The sequence below is a fragment of the Anser cygnoides genome, chromosome 1, assembly GCF_040182565.1.
Source record: "Anser cygnoides isolate HZ-2024a breed goose chromosome 1, Taihu_goose_T2T_genome, whole genome shotgun sequence".
Taxonomy (NCBI): Eukaryota; Metazoa; Chordata; class Aves; order Anseriformes; family Anatidae; genus Anser; species Anser cygnoides.
In genome coordinates this window covers 134,645,404-134,659,454 of record NC_089873.1, presented here as the reverse complement: position 1 = coordinate 134,659,454, position 14,051 = coordinate 134,645,404, and positions in this window count along the sequence as shown.

Below are 14,051 nucleotides of genomic sequence, written 5' to 3'. Positions count from 1 at the left end.
TTATCAGACTGGGAGGTGCTTTCTGAGTGAAAATGTATTGCTTTTTTTCCTCCTTTGGAATGTACATATGATTACCTTTGTTCACTCTGCTGTCTGTGTGCTAGCGCAGCACCTTTTTTTTATTTTGTTTCCTATTTACTCTCAGATAGATTCTTAAATTAAATTTTCTTCTGAACTCTTGAAAAATGTTCTCCATATTTGCTGAGTCATTAACTAGCAGTGTTCTCGATTCTTTTGCCAAAGTACACATATCTTAACAAGCTTGAAAGAACCCACTGATAGCATTAGCATGTGGTGGGATATCTGATATGCTTGGTACACAATGGAAAAAACAATAAAAAATATAGTTAAAAGCTGACAGTAGGTAAATAGTCATTTTTGCTAGAAATCCTCAGCCTTGATAAAAACCATAATCTGCTTAAGACACCATGAAATCAACAGTTAACTTTCATCTCATCTACATGTGTACTTTCATTTCGTATTCCCATTTTTTTTTGTTTGTTTGTTTTTCTGTATGACATTGCTAGAAAGTACCCTTAGTGTCAGATATAACATAAATGCAGCTAAAGGACATGTTAAATGTATTAAACCACTTGAGGTTATACCATGAATAATTCTGCTTTTGTAGATTTTGAAGCCAGTCTGACTTTGGTATGCATAATTTGAATGGAATTATATACTGATTTACATGTAATTAGCACTGACATTTTACAGTTTTATACCTCTTTTGGCTATCAGCAGTAAGCAATCCTACTTTGAGAGTATTCTGACATACCGGGGAACATACCATGCACCTCTTTTTCAAAAAAAACACATCCATTTTTTGCAATGGATCTACTGCCATCAAAGAGTCATGAACAGAAACATTGCTTTCTTCGGTTCCACTCAGGCTTTGTACTTCTATCACATGTTGCCCTCTATCCTTATTGTCATTTATACTTGGGTGAAATGAATACCAAATGGCACTAAATATGAGAGGAAATCTTTCACTTTTATTCTCAATTGGCTACAAAGGGGACAAGACAGCAGAGAATCAGACCAAGATCAAGCTTCTATTTAGCTTTCTTTATAAATTCAAATTAAGTAGAACTTTTTGAAATAAGAAAGAAAAGGTCATTAAAATAGATTTCAAAAGAGGAAAAAAGTGAAGAAAAAATCATTCTAAATTAAAATTTCTGTTACTACAATCAGTCTTTCTCACAATGAATCATACTTTTAGCAAATGTCACTCAGATTAGCCCTGGTGATAGAACTGGAGCTATAAAATCTATATCAGCTTAGGATGCAATACATTATTTAAGTGTAGTATCTGCTCACAATCAGCTGTGAATTACTTTACACAAACAAAGCCAAAGACATATTATTTTAATTTCCTCCTAAAAGGAGCAAAAGCTCCTTTTGCTTTCCTATTAACAGATACCACATATTGCCTCTGCCAAAATTGATGTTATATTGGCACCAGAGCAGAGAATCACACATTTACATTTTCCGTAAAAACATTAATTAACTTCTGGCCTCTCCCAGAGACAAAATACTATACAATATAGATCTCAAGCCAGATCCAGCATGGCAAGCTGTACATGTCTTAATACTTCTTATTTTGCATAATTCACAACTATACTCAGGACTGTTGGCAATTAATGTTTACAGAGCACAGAACTGCAACTTTTCCAGTATACCTAGCACTCAGCTAAAATCGTTTCTCTCTCTTCTTCTAGCTTTAGATTAAAACTCAAAGAACACCATTCAGTGGAGAAACACTGAATACTTGCAAGAGGGGAAAAAAAAAAAAAGAGGATACACGATTCTATCCACTACTGAGATCAAGTAACAAACACCTGGTTATGACAGGGAAAAAGAATGTCTCTTGTGATTTCTTCCTTTACACCAGAAAAATGTAGAGGCCTGTCTAAGGAACACACTGACACCAGCCAATCTGGCTATTAGCACGACTGTTAAAGTGAAATCACAAGTCTCTTGTGTTTCCTTCTTTTCCAGTCATAAAAAGGTGAGGCTTGGCTCATGCTTATATCAAATGCTACATTTAAATATTGTAGTTTACTTTCTCTTCAGGGAAATCACCCGCCAGGTCACCAGGCTAATCACCGCTCGCTTTAAATTACTGGAAATGGGGAGAAAGTAGGAGTAAGAGAGGGAAAACAGACTGATATATTGTTAGTGACATTTCCCAGATTTGTAACTTATTTTCCTTTGAGAGCTCTGTGTGCTTCCCAGCTTAGAGAGGATGATTCCCACTCCTCTGAGCTCCCATTTCCAAATAATTCTGAGCCAGAGACTTTCTGCAGAAGTTTCACAAGTTCTCTTTTCCTTTTTCCCTGTAGTTCATTTATTCTGCCTTTCTTTTATTTCTTTTCTTCCGATGTGGTGTCTCACTGCCTGATTCATGAAAGCCTCCCCTCCCACCCTTTATAAGTGGGAGCATAGCAACTAAGTAACACTCCATCAATGACCACACTGACTGCTACAGGGAAGATCTTGTTTGTTCCTTCCCAGTTGGCAGAAGCAGGAATGTACCCAGAGAGAGTACAATTGACTAGCTCTTTAAATGAGATACGACAAGAAACTAAACTACACTAAGCCAAACAAATAAATAAAATAAAATAAAATAAAATAATAATAAAGTAAAGTAAAGTAAAGTAAAGTAAAGTAAAATAAAATAAAATAAAATAAAATAAAATAAAATAAAATAAAATCGTAAATAAAATAAAATTGGTCAACTGAGAAATTTCCTTCCAGAATCTGATAGTTATACTGATCCCAGGCATTAAAACAGCCTTGTTCAAAAGTGCTCTGAATTAGCTAGTGGCCTGGATGGAAAAAAAAAAAAAAACTTTTTAAAAACACAATTTGTGATAGAATATATTTGTGTTTCCATCATAACGATTACAATCACAATTTTGACTTCTTCTCATAGACAACTGCTAATTATTGTCTTGGTCCAGAAACATGAATCACTCTTGAGGTCAATATTTTTCAGTTCCACACAATATTGCATATCATATACCACATCATAGTTTTTGTCTCAGATCTCACTCTTTCAGTGTCATTCTTTCCTTTCAGTGCTGCTAAAAGAACTAACCAACACCTAGTTCTCCTTAGTAGAGCATAACATCATGGTCTGTCCTGAGTCTCTGAATCAACATCTTTCATTGTCACAGCAGTCAAGAGACTGCTTCAAAAGCCACAGCAGAAGATGATGCTGTTACTTTGAATCAAGAGCTTCCCAATAACCGCAGTTGGATCTAAATACACAATCCGTTAAACACACATTCTTTAGCCTAAAGTGCCCCTTCATGTGTAACTGGAAATGATTTTTATGAATCAATTATGACATAATGCATAAAGGTAACAAAGGCTACAACAATGCAAAATGGCACAAATTTAGCAAAGAAAAAAGTATAGGAAATCTGAACCTACTAGAAGTCTGTTTTCACTTCTGTTGCCACTATGCATTGTTTGCAGAATCAGGCTAATACAGCAGAAGTGTTTTAGGAGTTAAAAGATTTTTTCCTCATTTGGAGAAGAAATTAATGATGTAAAGTGAGAGATTTTCTTAACAGTAATTTCCGCAGAGGTTTTATTTCTTTGAAGCCAGACAGCAACAGGTCTGTGCCCTCTTTCATCTCACAGAAAAGACATGACATTTCTCTCTTCAACACTTAAGAAAAATCCAATTAATTTAAGCCTTTTCTTACTCTTGGTCACCTGACTTTTATATCTGTGGGAAAATCCCACCCCAAGATTTTTTCCCCAAGGCAACATGATCTAGAACGTTCATCCCAGATATCTGCCACACTTTGAGGAGCTTGAATGCTTCTGCTGGACTATTATAACACCTTAGTCCAAGGTAGCTTTCTCCATAATCAATGTTTATCAGAGAAGTGCTGTGTGGTTCCTGCTCCTTTGTGTCTTCAGGTGTCAGATGCCATTTCACTGTCAGAAATAGTTCTGTTTGCAGACTGTTTTATCCACCAAGATCATGTCACAAAATGCTGTGTGACCACATTTTCCATTTTCTTGAATGCAAGTAGGAAATTCATACAATACATGGCAAAGCTTTAAATAAAATGGCTCCTTATAGGAGAAAAATAAATAAATAAATAAAAATTTAAAAGGTCTTCCCTTAATATATTTCAAACTTGTGGATCACAAGTGTCCAGTCTTTGCTGCCAATAAGCATATACTTCAGTTATCATAACCTAATTGAAAATAATACAGGAGTTAATGCATTTCAGTGCATTTTGTCATTAGTTCATACAACCTATTACATGTACAATTGCCTCAAACAACTTTTCTGAATTATGAAATTATGATTGCCATAAAGTAAAAGTCATTCACCCCCCTTTTTTAAGCAAGAAAATAAGCAATACAATAACAACAGAAGGAAAAAAATCATAATTAGAGTGATCTGAATTTGATGTTTAGATTTATCAGAACTGATATGTAGAAGGTTTCTGAAATCTGCCCAAGTCTGTTTATACAGTATTCTTTCTATTGCTGCATTTGAAGTAAAATGAACATCATAAATTCCATTAAGTGAATTCAGACCTTGACTTAGAACATAGATCTGTACTCCATTTCTGGTGCAAGATTTCTGAAATGCACAAACATGAGTGCATGAACACACATACACACAAAATCTCAGTATATGATATAGCTCATATAAATAATTCATATACAGCTTTTAACCAAGACTCATTCATTAAATTCTGCCTATTATCTCTCATAAAGTTTACATTTTATTCACAAATAAGGCTGACTCTGGTTAGAGTAACTTTGCTTGCTGAAATCAGGAATATCAGGTCAGGCATATGAGAGTCAATATATGGCATACCTTTCCATTTTGCATCTTTTGCCATGAGAGTTCTGGATAAGATTCATATTCACATATTCATCCACTGTTCTTTTTTTTGTTGTTGTTGTTGTTGCTGTTCTTTTTTTTTTCCCTTCATGAATTATGTTATAAACTTTGACATGTATGAGATCAAGTAATTCTGATTTTTAGCTTGTGTAATAAAAAATAAAACTTTCTTCTAACACTCTTCTACGAGAAATGTAAGCAGTACTCAGTCACTGAAAAATAGCTTTCCATCATCCTCATATGCAAACATGAAGATTTTGGTTTAGCATCATATATCAGTTTATCCTTATGTTAATCTTAGAAAATACTTTTTATCCTCTTGTGAAATAAAGTTATCCATATAAACAGAAAAAGGAATAAGTTGATTTTTTCCTTTTTCTTGAAAGTTATGTTATTCTTATGTTCATGATTTTATCCATTTACATGCCATTTTACATCCAGCAACCTTCTGTGTATGGCATTCCATGTATTAATTCTTGCTATCTAGCTGATCTGTGCAAATCATGACTGCATTCTGGAAAAATATAAGAAGTTTTAGTCAGTTATTGTGGAAGTTATTATGTCAGTAATGCAAAATCCAAGGAAATCTCTATCCCTGTTTATGCAAAAGAGTGTACCACATAGCTTCAGTTGAAAAAGTACCAGTGAATTTTAATAGAAATCCGTATCTGTTTGCAGTTATTTAGCACTGTTTCTGAAGCCGTCTCTGTAATTTTCCTAAGTGGCTTGAACCCACCAGCAATGTAAGAAATAGGGCTATCTTCAGGGACAAGCTTCTGCCCTAAATATACATTGATGATCATCAAAAATCCATCACAGTCTCTCAGAGATAGATATGTTGGTACATAAATTGAGCTTGTTACCATGTTTTAACTCATGAGCTCATTAACCAAGAATCAGAAAAGTGACTGCATCCTTTAGAATAGCAAGAGGAATCATAATATAAATTAACGTTCATAATGCTTTTACTGTCATAATTCAGTTTCATTCAATCTCATAATTCATTCAGGTAGCAATGGCAATTTTCTTAAGCTTTGAAGCCCCACTGAGAAACGGGTACATAAAGTTATGTGGATCCCAGCAATGAACCAATTTAATCTGGGACACTAATACTTTTCCGTGTCTTTGCAAGCTTTGTAATTCAGGGATATCAGTAGCTGCTAGATAAAGAAACACGTCTTTATAAGGATAGTTCCAACAGCTCATCCAGCAACTTCAAACTGATTAGTAGATGCCCAAGTCATTCAGTTTATTAACAGTGACATCTTAGAGTACTGCTGAGACAATATGTCACTTCAGCCCCAGAGAACTCTAGGAACGTCATCTTCTTCATCTGAATTTCCCCATATCCTTCCCCAGCTCTGTCATACCCAGTCTCAAGAATTACTTCCAATTGGTTGACCTCAGAAAGCAAGATCATTTCAGAAGAATGTCATGCACAATTTACTGCTCTGTTTCGTCTTTACACTCCTTTTTTCCGCACATCTGTGGCTGTTTCCCAAGGCATCCAGAGCCAGCTGGATATACACCTGTTAAAATATATTCATCATTCTGCAAGTATTAACAATCATCTAGATTCTGGGTAGGCTTTCTTCCACATTGGCTAAAAATTAGCTAAAAATATCAAGGGCTCAAACTGTAAGGAATGTGATGGGTGGCTAAGAATTATGGAAATCTTTTCATTTGAGTCCAGATTTAAGAATCTTAGAGGATATCAAAAGGTTCACCAGTGCAACAGAAAGCAAAGTCCAATCAACTGAACACACATGCACTTAACTCATCCCTAAATCCAAAACATTACCAGGTACCAGTGAAATCCTCAGCAGGTCCCCTTGTCCCAGAATAACTGTAGACTAGTTTAGAAGGCCAGTCCTTTAGGGAAAGGGACAGTCACTTCACCTACCTTTAGGAAAATGGTTAATAGGTTTAAGTCAGGAGGTCAGTCTTTCCAATAACCACATATAGACGCTGAAGATAGTAGGCTACTCCAAATGTACTACTGCCCTGCTGCCCTGAATCACTATAACTGGCGGAAAGCAAGGGAAAGCTAAAGTCAAGTGTCTGAAATTAGGCTGTGTGTATATCTCACAGCAATCAAAGGGAAAGTAGCCTGCATATGAAGAACAAACACAGTGAAATTTCTTCTTATAGAAAAATTTTGTTGAATGGACCTGAAAAAAGATATTCAGGAATAATCATATGGTTGAATAGGAGCCTCTGCTCTTTTTAAAATTGTCCACCGTAACATACCTGCAGTGAGAAACAAACCAGAACACCTATTGGGCCTACTTCTGCAGTGCCTGCATTTTCTACTATTTAAAAGGACAGACTGGTGATAACACAAAACCTGGGAAAAGGCAAAGGAGTCCACAAAAGGGTTAACTGGTTATAGAAGAACAGTATTCCTAAAAGCTGTTTCTTAAAAGTTCCCTTGGTTCTCTTTTGAGTCTCCTTAATGAAATAATAAATGTATTTTAACAGGTGTGCAACAGCACAAAATGTAGAAATATTGGCTAAAATGCCACATCTTATTCACAAGAAGTCCCTTGATGAAGAAAATCTGTGGATTATGGGAGGAGAAAGGTGAAGAGTCAACAGAGATTATAAATCCTTATGCTATAGGATGAACCAGCATAGGCAGTGAGTGGAATCTCTACATCTTTAAGTGAAAAAGCTCTAATGTACATTTTCTACTAGTGGTTGAGGAAGGAAGAATTAGCCTCGTTGGACATATATTTTATTTGCTCTTTGTATTTTTCTCTGAAGCTCATTTGGTGCTGTATTTCTAACTATAGATAATTGCTGTAAGGGTATTTCACTGTTGACAAGATCTACATAGCTGGTCAAATTCTTCCTTAGATACACTCAAACCTCTTACATTCAAGGACATATACTAGGAGATTAAGCACCTGTATCCTGGCTCAGGGTTACCAACAAATGGTGTGTTGAAAATCTGATGGATGAAGTAATTCCAAAATAACTCTTTATTTTCTTTAAGGGATGCAAAAGTAGGTTCTTCCATAGAGATGCAGGAAAGAAAGATGTGTAATTCACTGCTGGGCTGAGAGCTGAGCTGAAAGAGATCTGATTTTGTGGATTGTGGAGCCTGTTTTACACAGATGGGATCAAAAATATCTGATGTGCTTATTCACACATGTACAGATTAGGGGATGGAGTGGGAGGGCATTAAAAAGAATGTAACTTCCTATTAATACTTCCCAGCACTTTATAGGACTGATTTCAGATTCTGGAATGTGGGATTGGTAATATACCGTACAACCTAAATGCTTCTAGGATGACCGTCATTTCTGCATGTCCCCATTTCTGCCCTCTGTGAAATCTAAACTAATTGCTTTCATCATGATGCCCCTTATGACCTGTATATCACATCTACTGCATGTGTGATGTGGATTCCCACTTAATTTTACAAATATTTGTGGTTTTAATTGTTCAATCAAAAACAAACAAACAAAAATCCAAATATTGTGCAGTTCCTTTGCTGACTTTCTGTGGGCAGTTGCACCTCCATATTCTTTCCAGAGTCTTTTATAGATGTTATGATAAAAGGATGTCAACTTCTGACTGCTGGGAGACATAGTATCTCAAATTTGCTTGTGGATGAAAGTCCTATATATCTTTGACACTTTCCTTAGCTCTTTGCAAGCCCTTTATTTTTTCTGTATGCTTCCCCTTATAGATGTCTGTTTGCAGAAGGAAACATACCAAAACTTAAACTCTGTTTACACCTGCACTGAGTTTTCTGTCAGCTGCCAGTGTTGTCAGAGCTGTTTTGGAAACAATGCTGTATCTGGAATGCTTTACCAGCATAAGGCATGGCGACAGCTGAGGGGGAAATGCCAGAACTCACTGATACAGTGAACATTAGGAAGAAAGTAAGAAGTAAAATGATTAATTATCATTCCTCACAATAAAAGAAAAATAGGTCTACAAATTAAATGGCAGGTTTAAAATGGAACATAATTCAGTTACTAAATTCACTGTCACAAGATACTGTATAGCCTACATAGTAAATAGGTTCAAAAAGTAAAATCCAGAGAAAAGCTTCATCAGTGGCATCCATATATACCCAGCAGCATGTCACTGCTACTCCAGAAGTTATTAAACTTCTGGTAGCCGGAGGCTGGGTTGTATGGTTCATTAAGCAGAATCAGCAATTCAGGCTACTGAGCCAACGGAGCTTCAGTTTGAACCAGGCAGACACATTTCATCTTCTTACCTTTCATGCTGTAAGACAGAGAAAGAGAGCAATTTAATAGAGTCATTGGGCTGCGCACTGATCTCTAGCTAAACTAGCCCAGTTTTGCCCTGAAAAATGCTTAATGCCTATATCAAATCAGGAATGTGTAGTACAGAAGTGTAGTTTGTGGATAGCACGGACTATCTATATCTGTGTAGTACTATCAGGTGGTTCACAGTTCTAGACTTCTGGATTTCTTGCTTATTGGCAAGCTGTGAACACATTGCACTTTTTGTTGCAATCAGAAGGCTACAAATTTGTCTATAGGCATCTATATTTTTAGGGCAATTTAGATTTCCTTTGTTTTTTTTTTTTTAAAAAAAAAACACTTCCACATTTATTGCAAAATACCTCTTCTCCATCTGATTTAACATGATGAATCTTCTTCTTCGTCTGCCTGATTTCTTACAATGTTTTATGCCAGGTTCTGTCACACATTTGTAAGGAAGTCTATGTTGTTCAGAGTAGGACATAAAATGTCTCTGTAGTGTGATTTCTGTTGTCAATCCACAGCTACAGTAACAACAATTTAATATTTTCTCGTCTTCTAAATATCAAGGGTTCCTTTCTTTGTCCACAGTACAGCAACACACACATGCACACACACACAATGTATTTCAAGTACCTCACTGAATAAGCCATTACCTGGAATAAGAGTTTTGTAATGCCAATGCACTGTGACTCATGTAATTCAGATCTGAAGCTAATATGCTGTTTGAAAATGTACCCGTTGCTGAGATGATTCCTAAACAGGGAGACTGAGGAGTGATTATTAGATAGGACAAGACATGAGCTGAATTACTGAAATGTGCAATAAAGAGATCTCAGCCTCTACTATTTGCCTGTCAAAAATGAAGCTTTTAATCAATTTAATCAGTGTAACAATATATTAGCTCAGCAGCCTGCCATCTCAGCATGTAATTTTAACTATAAAGAACATTCTACAAACACTATAAAGCCTCAAAGTGCTCTTTAAAAAAGTCTCTAAAATATAAACAAGGTTTTTAATAGCCTGTGTCAGCAGGACTAGAACAAATCACAGGAATGTAATGAAGAAGCGTGGGTTTTTTTTTGTTTTGTTTTGTGTTCTTTTTTTTTTTCCCAAAAAGGATTCTGCAGCACTTGCTAGATTGCTAGATAATCTGACTACATGCCTTATTCTTTTGTGAAAGCAAATTATAACCTTGATTTGTCTTCTTCTCCCCCAGATCTCTCTAGCTTTCATGCCTTGTAGAACTGCTTATACTAATCTTCATTAGTTCTCTCAGGGTGCTGAAATCATGCATTCCTAATTCCAACAAACACACTAAAACACAAAGGAATGTTACAAAACGGTATTAAGGGCAGTAAAGAATCTCAGTCTCAAATTGCAGTGTTAGAATAAATTTTCATAGGAAAGTATTACTGTGTATTATCAATAAGTTTAAAGAAGGTGAAATCATCATTTCTATTATTTCATTGCTTTATTATTTCAGTGCAGGAATTACTGTATTTAACTTTTCCTTATGTTTTCAGTTTTCCAGTGATTCATTGTGAAAATTACCTCCCCGAGCCTCCCACATGCACACAAGCCACCACATATTTGAAAGTGAAGAAAGCCAAAGCATCAGGCACATCTACAAGACGGCTAGACATGAAAAACTGCATATATAAACACATTTTCTGTGTGACAATGAACACTTGCAATAGTATTTTAATGAAGTATGGTCTGCAAAATGAATTTCACATCATAAATACAGTTTTCTATGTACAGGCAATTATGCAAACTATTTTCTGAGCTTTCACCCTCCAATGCACCTGGCCTGCCCCACAATTATGGGAAAGGATGGATGTGGCTTTGACCTCCTCTGCTGCCTTCCCTTTTTCAAGAGTTAAGCTAGGGAGTGGTGACTGAATCTCACACAGGGATGGAAGAGTGTTCTGAGAATTGCCTTTCCACTGACCTGAGCAGGCTGAAGAGCCTAATGCAAACTAGCCCCTGAAGAAAACTGTAGCTTTTCTTCTGTAGAAGAAGAAAATGAATTCTTGGTTCTCAAAGGAGGAGACAACATGTGTAAAAGTCCAACAGCTGCACCATCACATTTGAGTCTTAAAAATCTATACAACTGGAGAAACAGATGTGAATTTGGAATAAATTTCAGGACATGCCTCCCTTAGTGCACCGATAACAGGGACACAGAATGCAAAACATTAAATCCCAGGGCTGTCATTTATGCCAAAGCAAAGCTTACATATAAACTACAAGACTGAGGAAGAGAAACATTTCTGTTTTGTGAACCAGCCTAATAACAAAGGCTTTCTTCCCAAATCAGTACTTTTAAGCTTCAACAGAAATGCACTCAGAAGAAAAATAAGTTCTTGGAGGTAAAGCACATAGGACCAAATATCAAAATCAAGGAACAGTCCACTGTAGAAAATTACTCTGTGTATGTATATGTAACAACTGCTTTATCTTTGAAGGCCAGTGGAGTCCTGGTATAGTTACCATTTCATATTTGCTGCGCAAATCACTAAGATGCTTGGAGAATTCTCTGATCTCATGATCATTTTATAAAATAGGATTTTCTGGGGTCAGTGAATCCTATAGATTGCTGCTTGTTTGCAAGCAACTATTAAACAATTGTTTGAATTTCATTTTGTTAGTTCTTTCTCATGTAGCTATTATCATATGAGTATGTATGAGAACGTCTGTCAAAATTGGTGAAAGCCACCGCAGTGAATTCATTTTCATAGTATCTATAACCCTTTTTAATTTATATTTTTTAATTCTCTGTGACTAGAGATGTGAATATAGATATGTATATATGTGTATAAAATTGTGTGTGCATGCATGTGTGCATGTGCTTGTGTGTATTTGGCTGACTTTATTTGTAAGAACTCAAATGGAATAATTGTATCAATAATGCAATACCTGCATCAAGTGTTGCAGCTTCACTGGCATCAGGCATCTTGCTGTGTTTGATTTTCCTCTTCATTCTAAATGTTTTAGCTATCAGTGGAGGATTAATAATTAGCACAGAGAAATTTCTTTTTTTTTCTGATGAAAATTGTTCATTGTTTCTGTTGAAAAATTTTGATGTGTATTTCAAACTATATTCATGGTAAAAAGATCCAGTCTATCATGAAAAAATTTATATATTTATATTTATTTCATAAATTTTAACAAGGTTAAATGCACTGAATTAATCATTATTTTCCAGGAGTTTGCACAGCCTATTCCTGCTTTAGAGCTTTGCAGCAAATAGCCACCATTACACTACTGAATTGATATAATCAAGCCACACAAGATATTTCCTGTTTACATGTTATATTAATTTGATTGACCATAAATGATATGTTAGTCCTGTCAAAATAGATCCCATAGCATTAAAAATACATCTGGTAGGGAATTCTAATGTTCTAGGCACTGTATCTTTTGTAAAATAATTCTTCTATATTTATCACCAGTTAATTATTTTAGACAGCTAATCAATTCAATTATTATCCAAATATTTCAAATCCTTGGTTTGGTAAATCTTCATCTACTGTAACAAAGCGTGCAGTTACACAGCATATTCTCTCTGATAGAAATGTTAGTTAGGCCCTGTTCCCTCTCTCCCTATTCTAGTGTTCATTTTCATCCTAATGTTTTATTTTTGCCATCCTTAATACAATTACTTATGAGACCACAATGCAAACCAGGTCATTTAGATTATTTTGATTTCAAAAACAAACACCAAAAAACATTTCTGTTCTCCAGCTTACAGTGCAGAACTTGTGAGAACACAAAAGATTGCAATGGTGGGCAGAAATCTGCAATTTGGAGTAGGAACTACATAAACTATCTTTGTCAGCAAATAAATCACGGTATATAGCTCTGCCTTACTATTTCAAAATACTCTGTTCACAAAATAAAAAATCATGAGGAAAGATTCAACCCAGAAATTATGTTTATATGGAAAATATACATATATATGAAGAAGTAATAGTCATAAAAAATAAGTTATTAAACATTTAAATTAATAGGAATTCTGTGTTTATGATCAATGATAAAATATATAAAAAGGAAGGAAGCAAGCATGGATAGTTACTGGCTCATAACTTTTTCCCCAGAGTTTATAATTTTAATTTTTCAAATCAAAACACCCATACAATCACCTTTAAAGAAACCCAACCACTGAGAACAATAACAGTTAATAGAACATGTCAGAATCACTGTTACTTCTGCAATTTTAATTTGATTTCTTGGTATAAACTTTTACATTTCCCCAACTCAGTTTACAGGATGGACTGTATGTCAGAGTAGTTCATTGAATCTTCCCTGGTATTATTGACTGTAATGCTCAGAAAACAAGCTGCTGGAAAGGTTTTGATTGTATGCTTTTCCACAATATCAGAGTGCTTGACAAACTTTACTGATTTCATTTGAATCTGACTTTCGGAACACAATAATATCTGTAGTTTTTAAAAAGAAGAAGAAGAAGAAGAACAACAAGAACAGCAACAAGAAAAATTAAAATTAAAAGCACTGCAACTTTGAGATACTTAGAATCTTTTATTTCAAAGTGCTGCAGTATAAAACTTTATCAGTTTCATCAATATATATAGGGTGAAGTTAATCCAGCTGACCCTGCTCTGATCAGGAAGTTGGTTTAGATGTTCTCAAAAGGTGTCTTCCTGTGATCCACTGCTTTTGATAAGAAAACAACCTATTGACTTCAAGAGAAAACTAGTAGATGTCTCAGAAGAAATATATTTTGTCCAAATCTTTGGCAAGGAACATTGGGGTGTTTTTATGCCTCTGTGTTTCGTCTTGAAAGCTGCTGCCATCTGATGCAGCCCTGATGCCCTGATGCAAAAATAACTTTTTGTTTTGTTTTGTTTTGCTTTGTTTTTTTCAGCATCTTCTGTTGAGAAATTTATATTTCATCT